Here is a 12,804-nt window from a genome sequence, read left to right on the forward strand (position 1 = left end):
CGTTATCACATCACATGTAAAGCACTCCGATTCCCTCGGGTCTAGCTAGCGCTATATGAAACTCTAAATATTAATAATTATTATTTTGTTAGGAGTAGTGCAAAACTGTGGAAAACCTGTAAAAGTTTGTGAGAAAAACACACAACTTGCACTAACAGGTACAGTAGGCAGTTTCATGGCAGTTGGCTAATTGTAAACAAAAGTGGTTTCTATTGAGCTCTAAGGAGGTTGTAATTGTAATTTCATTTATATGGCGCTTACTACCCCTGACCATAGTGTTGAAGCGCTTTATACCAAGCAGGACGCTGCTCCAGAACCCGAGGTTAGTGGTTAGTTCAGTTTTATTAGTTATTGTGAATAGACGGTTGCACTCTAGAAAACCATTACATGCGTTCATACCAGTTTCTTTGTGGTGGATTAAGTTCATAGGAGTTTCTAGTTTGTTCATTAGTGGGAAGGGGAAATGTGAGTTTATGCATATCTTGGTGGGGTTAACAGATGTAACAAAATAAGTGGAGGAGGGTCTAAGGGGAAGCCATATTTATAGACCTAACGGACAATCTACACCCCCATATACCATGTAGAAACAAACAAACGTGACTGTCAGCGGTCTGTATTATAAACAAAGGTAGAATAAAGAAACCATGTGTCTGAAATAACGTAAGTGTCACTATGTACAGGAAATGAATCCCATCAGCCCACCCATATGGCGGAGCATCATCATCTGGGACTTTTATGGATACTCGTATAGATAGGGAGACACACCTTTTGAGATAGTGTGTTATTCTCCACTTCACCGAGACCACCAGCGAAGGATCCAACCGTAAAATGACAAAGGAGGGATGGAATGGTGTGGGATATTAGTTGCAGTGAGAAAATGTGTAAACAAAAGTGTATAATTTAAAATTGGCTACCATGACAACAAGGAATAATTTTAATAGGGAACAATCATGGTGTCAATGTTAAAACAAAAGTGTATGACAGTTTGACATAATAACTGCCAGGAATAGATGGTATAGTGGTCAACATGTTTCTGCCATTTTATTGGGACATTCCCTTCTGGCTTTCATCAGGACCTAGTAATACACTACTGGAAAAAGAAGAAACAGTGCAAAGCAAAACAAAGTATTTACACCAAAACAAATGATACCGGGTATAATATTGAACGAGGAAAATCTCCTACGTCTCTTTATCCGGTTCAAAATTCTATTGAATTCTTTCCTGAAAGATTTACAAGCAAAGAAACGTACATGTAACAGACACATAGAACACATCTTTCCAACCTAATGTCAGATGTTACTCTCAAGTCAACCTTCAAAAGATAGTATTAAATTTGTAGTAAACTTAATATCACTCCCGGGAAACGAACTGACCTGCAGGCGTCGCTCTCTGTGGTTGCTGCTTGCTGACCCCTGCACCGGATCCACGCCTCGCGGCCCCCGCTCCGCGGGAGCCGCTCGAGATCACCGGACCGGATTGCCTGCATCGGGACCCCTGCTGACAAGGGAGTGAAGCCGTATCACATCAAAGGCTGCAGCGGGACTGCGAGGACCAGCAGGCAGTGTGACAATCTGCCACAGCTGGTCCTCTTCCCACCGCTTCCTCCCTGCAGTTGAAATTAGGGGCAGGACTTGGGTTCTGCGTGCCCCTCCCGGGAAACGAACTGACCTGCGGGCGTCGCTCTCTGTGGTTGCTGCTTGCTGACCCCTGCACCGGACCCACGCCTCGCGGCCCCCACTCCGCGGGTGCCGCTCGAGATCACCGGACCGGATTGCCTGCATCGGGACCCCTGCTGACAAGGGAGTGAAGCCGTATCACATCAAAGGCTGCAGCGGGACTGCGAGAACCAGCAGGCAGTGCGACAATCTGCCACAGCTGGTCCTCTTCCCGCCGCTTCCTCCCTGCAGTTGAAATTAGGGGCAGGACTTGGGTTCTGCGTGCCCCTCCCGGGGCGTGGTTTTGCCAGGAAGCGTACATAACTGGACGTCCACACCAGGCCCGCGGGACGCGCGCGGACGCGCACGGGCGAAGACCGGGCAAAGAGCGGGCCGTTTTAGGCCGTTAGAGGCCGGCAGAGACCAGACCGGGCCACCCCTCTGACGCTCCCTGTTCCACAGCCCCTATCTACTTAACCCCAAAATGGCGTCCAGGGTTTCAAGGAGTAAATCTGCTCAACAGTGTTCAAGTACACTGGAAAAATTCTTCCCAAAGGCGAGTGCTCGAGCCAATAAATGCCAGTCAGTTACGGAAACTCACCTGGAGCTGGGATCTGAAAGTGTGACATTGGATCCCGCGGATACTTCTTCTACTGATGTCAGTATGCCTACTCCACTGGAAGCCACCCATTTGTCACTAATGGACAGCATCGATCAGACCATTGAGTCGGTCCTCCAGCAGTTAAGAACTCCATCAATCCCCCAGAGGGATAGTGATTCCCCTCGGCCATCTGGGATCACTGACCACTCTTCTATTCCGGTCAACATGGGAACAGAGTCGCAGGATGTGAGACAGGTTGCCCTTATCACAGAGCCTGCAAGTAGCGGAGTGGAACAACCACCAAAAAGGAAAAGGTCTAGGAAACCAAAGAGGGCAAAAAGGGCTAAAGTTGATACAATTGAGTTAAATCTGGATGACAGCACAGACATCTCGGCCTCCCCTGAGCTCATTTCACCAGGGTCTAGGTCGGATCACATGGGCTCTCCACTACCCACGGCCTTACCTCTGCACCCGGGTCCATTTATATTCGGTGGGGCAACCTCTAACAGCACAGACTTGATAATCAGCTCACTCACAGATACTCTTAAGAACTTGCTGATCCCTATTTCTAACAAACTAGATGCCATAGAGGCTAGACTCAAGGCTATGGAAAACATTCACAAAAGGAACAGCCCTGGGTCAGCTACAAATGCTCCATTAGTTCCCCGGGATCCATCTGGGAACAGACCGTCGTCCTCTGCATTGACCCAGGACCCAAATTCGGACTTGCGCAGCACAAACGGTGCGTTGCCCCCCAAACGCACCCTTTGCCAGCTCCAATGCCTAGGCCCCCTGTTCCGGCCCCCAGGAGATCTAAGCCACTTCCTGCTCCTCAATCTAGGGGAGATGAGAATTCTACCAATGGTCCCACTGGCCACACCACTACCCCCCATGATAGGCGTAGGGTGGTTAATCTGCCCCCAGAAGCAGTACCGTACACGGCAATCATGGTGGAAGTACCTGAGCTAACTGGTGACACAAGGGAGCCTCAGGACTCGTTACGCAACAAGGTCATAAGCTGGCTTAGTATCAACAGGCCTCTGCCCCCAAACTTGAAAGGTGAGGTTCTGATGGTCAGGAGGATCCCATGGATTGGCCTTACCCCAAAGAACAGGGCTGGGGATTGCATTATTGTTAGTTTCAAAAGCCCACATGTCGCCAACTATATTTGTAATTGGCTCGTAAGGCCTGATAAGTCCAACATTGAATTAGTACCCCTCTCACACTTCTACCCAAATGCTTGTAACACGGAGGTGGGGAGGGAGAAGGGGTGGACTAGAGTAGGTTTTGCTGTAGATGGCTCACGTTATAGACCAAAGCATTACTTACCTCCTGTTCCGGTCAATATCATACATCACAATAGATTTTCCTGCCTAGACCAAGTGGACTGACCACAAACTGGGGAGATTCTACTCAGCACTGGAAAGATAGTGGGTGAGGCGCTAAGTCGGGTGGGATTGAGTGCTGCCCCTATAACTGAGTCTGGCCCTCAGGATACCGCCAAAGAACGAACGGTTACCCTGGATGATATTCTGGGCCAACAAGGGCTATCACCTAACACTGGGTCTGATCATAGTTTACAAACTGTGGAGATGGAGGTGGATGGTCCACCCATCACCACGGTTTGTAACATTGCTCCGTTAGACTCCTATCCCCCCACAGTCACTGCACCACCTCCTATTGGAGACCAAGGTACACTACCACAAGATCCAGGGCTGAGAATTCTCACCTGGAATGTCGCAGGAATCGCAAACAAGGAAGGCACACCGGAGTGGGATCACCTATTAGGTACCAGTGATATCCTCCTTTTGCAGGAAACATGGGCGAGGGAACCCCAAACCAGGAGAGGGTTCGAATTATTTGAAATCCCTGCCAAATGGAGGGGGAGGGGGAGGCCGTCAGGAGGCTTGGCAATCTGGATAGCGAGTCACACTGGGTGCCAGGCGGAAAAGATGCATACGTCTTCGCAGGACATCCAGTGTGTACTGCTCACATGGCCTGGCAAACCATCGTGGGCCATTGTTAATGTCTACTCGCGACCAGTTGCCACGCCAAATGAATCACCCACCCTAAACGATTTGTCCTCCTTCCTGGGCCAACTGCCAGGAGACTATAAGGTAGTGCTGGGAGGAGACTTTAATTGTCATTTTGAACCCTTGGAAGGTCTACTGGAGGCTGCACTCACTGCTGAGGATGACTACTGGGGGGTACCACCCTCGTCCTCGCCCCACCCTAAGGCCTGGTCCCCTCTAGCAATACAACTCATGTCCCTCACCTTGAACTTCGCACTGAGGGCTTGTAATGGTCGTACCCCTTCCGACACCCCCTCAGTGTGTACTTTCAACAGAAGGGGCCATGAGTCGAGGCTAGATTACATCATGATAGATATCACACTTTGGCCAAAAGTCCTCGACTTTAGGGTAATAAATAGGGCAGATAGTGACCACAACGCCCTCTGCTTAAACATCCAGCAGCCCCTGCCCCTAGCGGGCTTGCCCACAGATAATGGTGGAGAAGACATGGGGGAGTTGCTTCTTACTACAAATAGGCGTCGGGTTAAGTGGGGAAAGCTCTTGAGCCCGGAAGATGCCATTAGTAAGTTATACGGTTTGGCACTCCCAAGGCTCATGGAGGTGGATGTGCTTTTAAATGAACCAAGAACCCCAGAATATAATGAGAAACTGGGTAGCATACACCAGGAATTAGTGAGGGACCTGGCAGAGGTATTTCACCCGGCGGTGCCAACCCGGAAGAAAAAGTCCCGTCTTCTCACCTGGTATACCTCCTCCTGCAGGGCAGCCAAATCTGAGCTTATCGCCACAATTAAGGAGGGGTCAAATAAGGCCAAGGTACGTGACCTCAGGAAGGTGTATAAATCAGTGATGGCAAATGCTAGGACCGAGTGGGACTGGATCCACTGGCATGACCTCCATGATGCCTTAAAAGCTAGAGACTCCAGGAAATTATGGGCCCTGGTAAATAATGGGATGGGGGAACTTAAAAAAGCAATTGAACCCAACATCGCCCCGCGCTTTGGGAGGCTCACTATGGGGCACTCTATCAAGACACTAATACCTGCCCAGATAGAGCCCTGTTAGTGCCCACATGCACCCAGGACTCAGCCCTGGAACTATCCCTTGGGGAGGTGGAGGCTGCTCTGGAGCACTTATCGTTGGGGAAGGCGCCGGGTCTGGATAAGTTACCCGGGGATCTCTTTAGGCATCATCCAGACATCTGGGGTCCGTACCTCCTTATTCTTTTTAATGCCATTCTAGGAGGTATGGCGATCCCCGGTTCTTGGCTGGGGGCAGAGATTGTACCGATTCATAAGAAGGGGTCTACTCTGCTCCCGGCCAACTACAGGCCCATTAGCCTAATAGATGTACCCCAAAAGCTCTTTGCGCGCCTCATTCTTAACCATCTGCTGGATTGGGTGGAGGACAATGACATCATGAGCCACCTCCAGGCTGGCTTCAGAAAGAACACGTCGACCATGGACCAGATCTTCCGCCTCCTCCTCCTTTATTGGAAGACGGTGACGTTAGAGGGGGGAAGACTGTACATGGTCTTCGTGGATCTGAGGTCAGCCTTCGATCTAGTCCCACGAAGGAAATTATGGGAGGTTTTGGAAAGCTAGGAGTACCCCCTCAGCTACTCAGCATTATAATCAGGTTGCATGAGAACAACTATGCACAAGTGAGGTGTGGGAGGGATGGTAAGCTCTCGTCCAGATTTCCGGTGAATAGAGGAGTCAGACAGGGCTGCGTCCTGGCACCGACCCTGTTCTGTCTTTTCATTAATAGCGTTATACTACATCTTGATAACGTTAAGGACAATGATGCCCCGCTCCTGGCAGGCAGGAGGGTCCCGGCAATAATGTTTGCTGACGATACCCTCCTGCTTTCCAAATCCCCCATGGGGATTCAGAGGATCGTGAACGGTTTTGGCCTTTTCTGTCGCCAACACGGGCTGGAGGTGAACACAGAGAAGACCAAGTTCATGATCTTCAACCCCCCCACCAAAACCAGACCCAATCCAACACTGGGAAAAGTTAGTCTTGAGAGGGTCTTGACCTTCATTTATTTGGGGGTAACACTCCAGGAAAACCTCTCATGGGACTGCCAGATAGCTAGATCCAGGGTAAAATTGTCCCAGTTATCGGGTGCAATATTGAAGGTGGCTAATAAGTCCACCTTTAAGCCTGTAAGCCCGGCCCTGGAAACATATAGGTCCCAAGTCAAGGCAGCAGCCATGTATGGTAGCGAGTTATGGGGCCACAAGGCAGGGAAGGCTTTGGCAGGAGTGGAAAACAGTTTTCTAAGGCGCTTACTTGGTCTCCCGCAAGGCACGCCACTTCTGCCCCTAAGACTAGACTTGGGTCTTCCCTCCATTGCTGAAGATCTTCTGTCAAAACCCGTGAAGTTTTGGCACCGGATTTGGACTACTGTCGAACTGTACCATTACAGACAGGACCTTATTCATGTAATGAGCTTGAATGGCAATAATAAAATTCCCTGGCTGGCTTTTATCAAGACGGAATTGCTTAGTATGAACTTGCCAGACCTATGGGATGATCCAGCTCAAGGCTGTCAAAGGATTACCCGTAAAACCCTGGCCCAGATGTATAAGAATAAGAACTTGTCTCATATGGAAAATGCTTATAATAGTGGCACCCTGACTGCACGTTTTATGGAATCCAAAAATTCTTATGTTTTCGAACCTTTTATGGATTTTATCTTTCCTGTCCTGGCGAGGAAATTGTTTGTGCAATGGAGGTTCGGTACACTCCCCACTAAAATATTTACCTGCAAATGGTCCATAGGGGGTGACAAACTCTGCCCATGCTGTAAAGCCCATGATGAAGATGACCTACATATAATGTTTGTATGCCATGCTTACCATAGATCCAGGAAGCACTGGATAGCACCGCTCTGCCGGAACCTGGGCTTCAGGAAGTACCTACAGGCATACAGGGTCATAAAAACCTGTACTCTGGGCCACATTGTGTTTGCTGTATCAAAATTCTTAATGGCAGCGTGGATAATTAGAAAGAAAATGTCCCCCTAAACTGGTACTGTCTTGCACCCTCTATCCCCCGCTGGTCCAGTAGAGACCTTTTATATGTATTAAATTCTCTAAATCAAATGTATGTATTGTATTTTACTGCATCTTTTATGGCCTATATGGCCGAAATAAAGAATTTTTGGAATTGGAATTGGAATATCACTCACCCAATAATCCTTGGGAGTAAACCTCACCTCTCCTGGCCACTGCTCAGGAAATGGAGGCCCCGCTCTAAATCAGTGAGAAAATGTTAAAATAACAGTTCAATGGTAGTATTGGTTCTCTCTCAAAGTGATACCAAACCCATTCATTCACTGTATTTACAAAAATGTAATAACACCTTGGTATTGAGTTCTGAAACAGTACATACAGCGGTTTCCACTGTAGCCCACACACAGCGACGACAGTGCATGTTGATATTGTTAAGGCAAATTAACAAAAGTGCACCATCCTACCAAAATGAACTGATAAATATCAGTCCTAATGTGTTAAAAGTCATGTTAGCTTGACAGAGTAGTTCTGCAGCGCAAGGCCCCTTTGAAACAATGAGGTTCTCTCTATGCACGAGGATTAAAGAGATACGCTGTTTCTAACAGAGCGCCTAACTATCTGCCATTGCTTACCTCTCCGTCGGTACCTCTGGCCTCGTCCTGAGCCAAGGAGGGAGGTACCGACTGGACGAGGCAGTGTCCCTTTTCTATGGTATATTGACCAATCATGGTTTTCGAAATGATCATATGTTAGTGCAGACCAGTGAGGACACCACACCATGCGGGCCACACCGAGTTTCGCAACCTATCATAGGCGTCAAACACTGCTGACCGGAATATAGCTAATGGCGGGCGTTTGGTGACCGTGGGCTTAAAATCCGCTGTACCGGAAGTAAAACCTTGTTGCTACAAATAATTTAAGCCAATTATTAACCCTACAATTTAAATTAAATCACAGGAAGCGTCCTCAAAGTGGTGTTATAGTTACACCGAATGCGAGGGTCGAAAGACTGTTTCGCTACGCTGCTGAATGAATGTAAACAAATCTGCGTCCGCTGATTGGGCAGGTGTATGGCCAATGGCGGAGGGCGACTCGGAACAGCAACGTTGTTATAGGCGGCATTTGACAAATAGTTATTGTTGTGACTCAAAATGCCACCATGCGGATACCGAAACTGTATCGCCACCCTGCCTGGATGAATTTACCACTTTAGTAGACAGGGTATTGAATGTTGTCACAAAAGTGAGTCTCTCCACGTCGGTACAAAAGGGTTTTCTGCACTACAGAAAGGCCGCTTTCTGTTAAATGAATTTGGCACCAAGACGATAATTAAAAGTCATATGCCATAGATAATAAATTTGCCGAGTCCCTCCCTGCTATTGGCCATCTTCCTGCCCAATGAGCATGGTTTGCTGTGTTGGTATATTCATCCAGGCAGGGTGGCGATACAGTTTCGGTATCCTCATGGTGCGCGTAATTATGACTCTACATTGAGGGCTTTTGGTGTTTGAATCTCAATAACATGACTAACTAAAGATTTTAGATACATATGATCTATAATAACGAAGCTTTGCTTTTGGCATTTTGAGTCACAACGATAACTACTTGTCAAATGCCGCCTATAACAATGTTGCTGTTCCGAGTCGCCCTCCCCCATTGGCCATACACCTGCCCAATCAGCGGACGCAGATTTGTTTACATTCATTCAGCAGCGTAGCGAAACAGTCTTTGGACCCTCGCATTCGGCGTAACTATAACACCACTTTGAGGACGCTTCCTGTGATGTAATTTAAATTGTAGGGTTAATAATTGGCTTAAATTATTTGTAGCAACGAGGTTTTACTTCCGGTACAGCGAATTTTAAGCCCACGGTCACCAAACGCCCGCCATTAGCTATATTCCGGTCAGCGGTGTTTGACGCCTATGATAGGTTGCGAACCTCGGTGTGGCCCGCATGGTGTGGTGTCCTCTCTGGTCCGCACTAACATATGATCATTTCAAAAACCATGATTGGTCAATATACCATAGACAAGGGACACTGCCTCGTCCAGTCAGTACCTACCCCTTTGGCTCAGGACGAGGCCAGAGGTACCGACGGAGAGGTAAGCAACGGCAGACAGTTAGGCGCTCTGTTAGATACAGCGTATCTCTTTACTCCTCGTGCATAGAGCGAACCTCATTGTTTCAAAGGGGCCTTGCGCTGCAGAACTACTTTGTCAAGCTAACATGACTTTTAACACATTAGGACTGATATTTACCAGTTCATTTTGGTAGGATGGTGCACTTTTGTTAATTTGCCTTAACAATATCAACATGCACTGTCGTCGCTGTGTGTGGGCTACAGTGGATACCGCTGTCTGTACTGTTTCAGAACTCAATACCAAGGTTTTTTACATTTTTGACTGAATGGGTTTGGTATCACTTTGAGAGAGAACCAATACTACCATTGAACTGTTATTTTAACATTTTCTCACTGATTTAGAGCGGGCCTCCATTTCCTGAGCAGTGGCCAGGAGAGGTGAGGTTTACTCCCAAGGATTATTGGGTGAGTGATATAAAGTTTACTACAAAATTAATACTATCTTTTGAATGTGGACTTGAGAGTACCATCTGACAGTAGGTTAGAAAGATGTGCTCTATGTGTCTGTTACATGTATGTTTCTTTGCTTGTAAATCTTTCAAGGAAGAATCCAATAGAATTTTGAACCGGATAAAGAAATGTAGGAGATTTTCCTCGTTCAACATTATACCCGGTATCATTTGTTTTGGTGTAAATACTTTGTTTTGCTTTGCACTGTTTCTTCTTTTTGCAGTAGTGTATTACTAGGTCCTGATGAAAACCAGAAGGGAATGTCCCAATAAAATGGCAGAAACATGTTGACCACTATACCATCTATTCTTGGCAGTTATTATGTCAAACTGTCATACACTTTTGTTTTAACATTGACACCATGATTGTTCCCTATTAAAATTATTCCTTGTTGTCATGGTAGCCAATTTTAAATTATACCATTTGTTTACACATTTTCTCACTGCAACTAATATCCCACACAATTCCATCCCTCCTTTGTCATTTTATGGTTAGATCCATCGCTGGTGGTCTCGGTGAAGTGGAGAATAACACACTATCTCAACAGGTGTGTCTCCCTATCTATACGAGTATCCATAAAAGTCCCAGATGATGATGCTCCGCCATATGGGTGGGCTGATGGGGTTAACAGATGACCTACAGAAGATTAGATATTTGTAATGATGCAGTGGTATGAATTTTTTAAAAAAGGAATGGTTTTCGTTGTTTAAATGAGTTGTGGCCAAATTTCAGAAATTCATTAAAAGACATTAACATGGAATGCTCTATGTGTGGGTTACATTGGATGGTATATGAATATAGTTCAGATAGCTTAGAATACAATGTGCTAGGGACTTGATTGCACTCAGACATGGTAAATTGGCCAGTAATATGACAGAAAATAATATGAAAGTGGGATGAAAAAGAACATAAACTGGCCTGAAAGAAAACTATGCTGAACTGTGTGAACTATAAGTGAAAACATATCTCTGTACCATGGTGGAGCTCTCTGCACAAAAAAAGGTAGAAGCAGTGGAGGTGGAGGTCTCCAGCCGTAGGCTTGTCAGTTGAACTTTGTCGGCTGTGAGCAGCACTACGGTAGTACTACTTTACATACTACAAAATGCAATTTGTGAATTGGGTCCATACTGTTTAGGTTCCCATCTTCTAAGAATCTTTTTGAGGAAATTGCGAGTAGCTAGTGCACATTATTACAGAGGCACTTCCTTTCATCCTTTTCCGATCAGTCCATTGAGTTCTATTGTGTGGGAGAATAGTAGCACTTGGTATTTACAGTACTACATAATTGCAATGAACTGCAGTAGAATGCACCATAGAAAAACAATTTATTCGTTATTGCAATTCGCCCCTTTAACATGCCTCTACGTGATGGAATGAGACTGATAGAATGACAAATTTATTAATTAAGTTTAGTATGTTTCGTTTTCCAGCTAGATACAATAGCTCAGCCATTAATCCTCACCGTTAAGATGATCAGGCTGCCAACTGTAATCCCTAAGTGCATTACAGACTACTTCTAGCAAACAAGTCCTCTGTTTTCATGCGTGTTTTTCTGATACTCAGATACAATTTCGGGGCCTTGTTTATTCTAGACCATAGCTCTCAAGTTTCCCAGGGCTAGCTGTTTCCGTCCAGGTATTCATCTTTCAATCTACAACTTGCAGTCCTAGATTCATAATAGGAGAAGCAAGGCATTAGGGGCCTGATGTACGAATGAAAGTTGCATGCGCAAATGGCTTTGTGACCCGTTGGCACATGCAATTTGCATCTGGGCCATGTACTGACACTATTTTGTGAGTCGCAAATAATTTGTGGCTCGTAACATAGTGTTTTGCGAGTCGCTATCCAAATATCGACTCACAAGCCATGTACAAATGTTTTGCAACCGTAATTGCGGTCGCAAAACACTCGCAATTTACCGCTCTCTTCAAGAGGTCATAAATGGTAAGGGGTCCCAAGGGGCCCCCTTCCCCTTTGCAAATGCAGGGGGAAATATTTTTTAGGGGCACGCAGTGGTCCCAGGACCACTACCTGCCCTTAAAAAATGAAACCAAAACATGAAATGTTTTTTTTAAATGCATCCCATTTTCCTTTAAGGGAAATGGGCTGCATTTTTTTTCAAACTGCTTTATTGAAAAGCAGTCCCAGACATGGAGGTCTGCTGAGCCCAGCCGGCCACCATCCCTGGGAGGGCAAGCCATTCCCAATGGGGTCGCAAATCGCAAGTCCCTCATTAATATTCATGAGGCTTGCATTTTGCGACCTCATTGGGAATCGCAATTAGAGTTTCTGACACTGTTGTACATTGTGCATTGCGACTCGCAATCTAGCACAATTTGCGAGTTGCAATTTACACTGGTCGTACAACTGGCCCTTGGTCTTTGAATGCAAATAAAACCCTGGCCTGGAGCAGCTAATCACGTGATGACCTTTGAAATGTGGCATTGCTGAAAGACCTCTGCGTCAGGAGATGCTGTTTCTGCAGTTCAGTTATGGGTCAGTGAGCTGATAACATGAGCTCACCAGTTTCATGGTTTTAAGATAAATGCTGGGCCCACTGTATGAAACTGCATAAAGATGCAGTGAATTTGCCAGCTAATGGGACTCGCTGTCCTTAAGTTGTGAGGTGTTAGATGTTTGCGAATGTTGATGAGCTTTGTGGTCTCTGAGGTCAGAGATTGCAACACAATATGTCACCTCTGACACAGGTGAGTGAGTCCTCGAACAGGTCCTTTTGCTAATCACAGTTAATGCAACAGGTTTTTCATGCAAACCTCGGAATGCTACCTGCCCCTGCAGACTCATTCATCAAAAGTACAGCGTTTTTCCAAGACTAGACCACAAAAGCAGATAGTTCAAAAGGTATTTTTAGAGATTATTCTAAGAACAACTTCGGAAGGCCA

Source organism: Lissotriton vulgaris, chromosome 4_1, assembly GCF_964263255.1.
Source record: "Lissotriton vulgaris chromosome 4_1, aLisVul1.2, whole genome shotgun sequence".
NCBI classification, from domain to species: Eukaryota; Metazoa; Chordata; class Amphibia; order Caudata; family Salamandridae; genus Lissotriton; species Lissotriton vulgaris.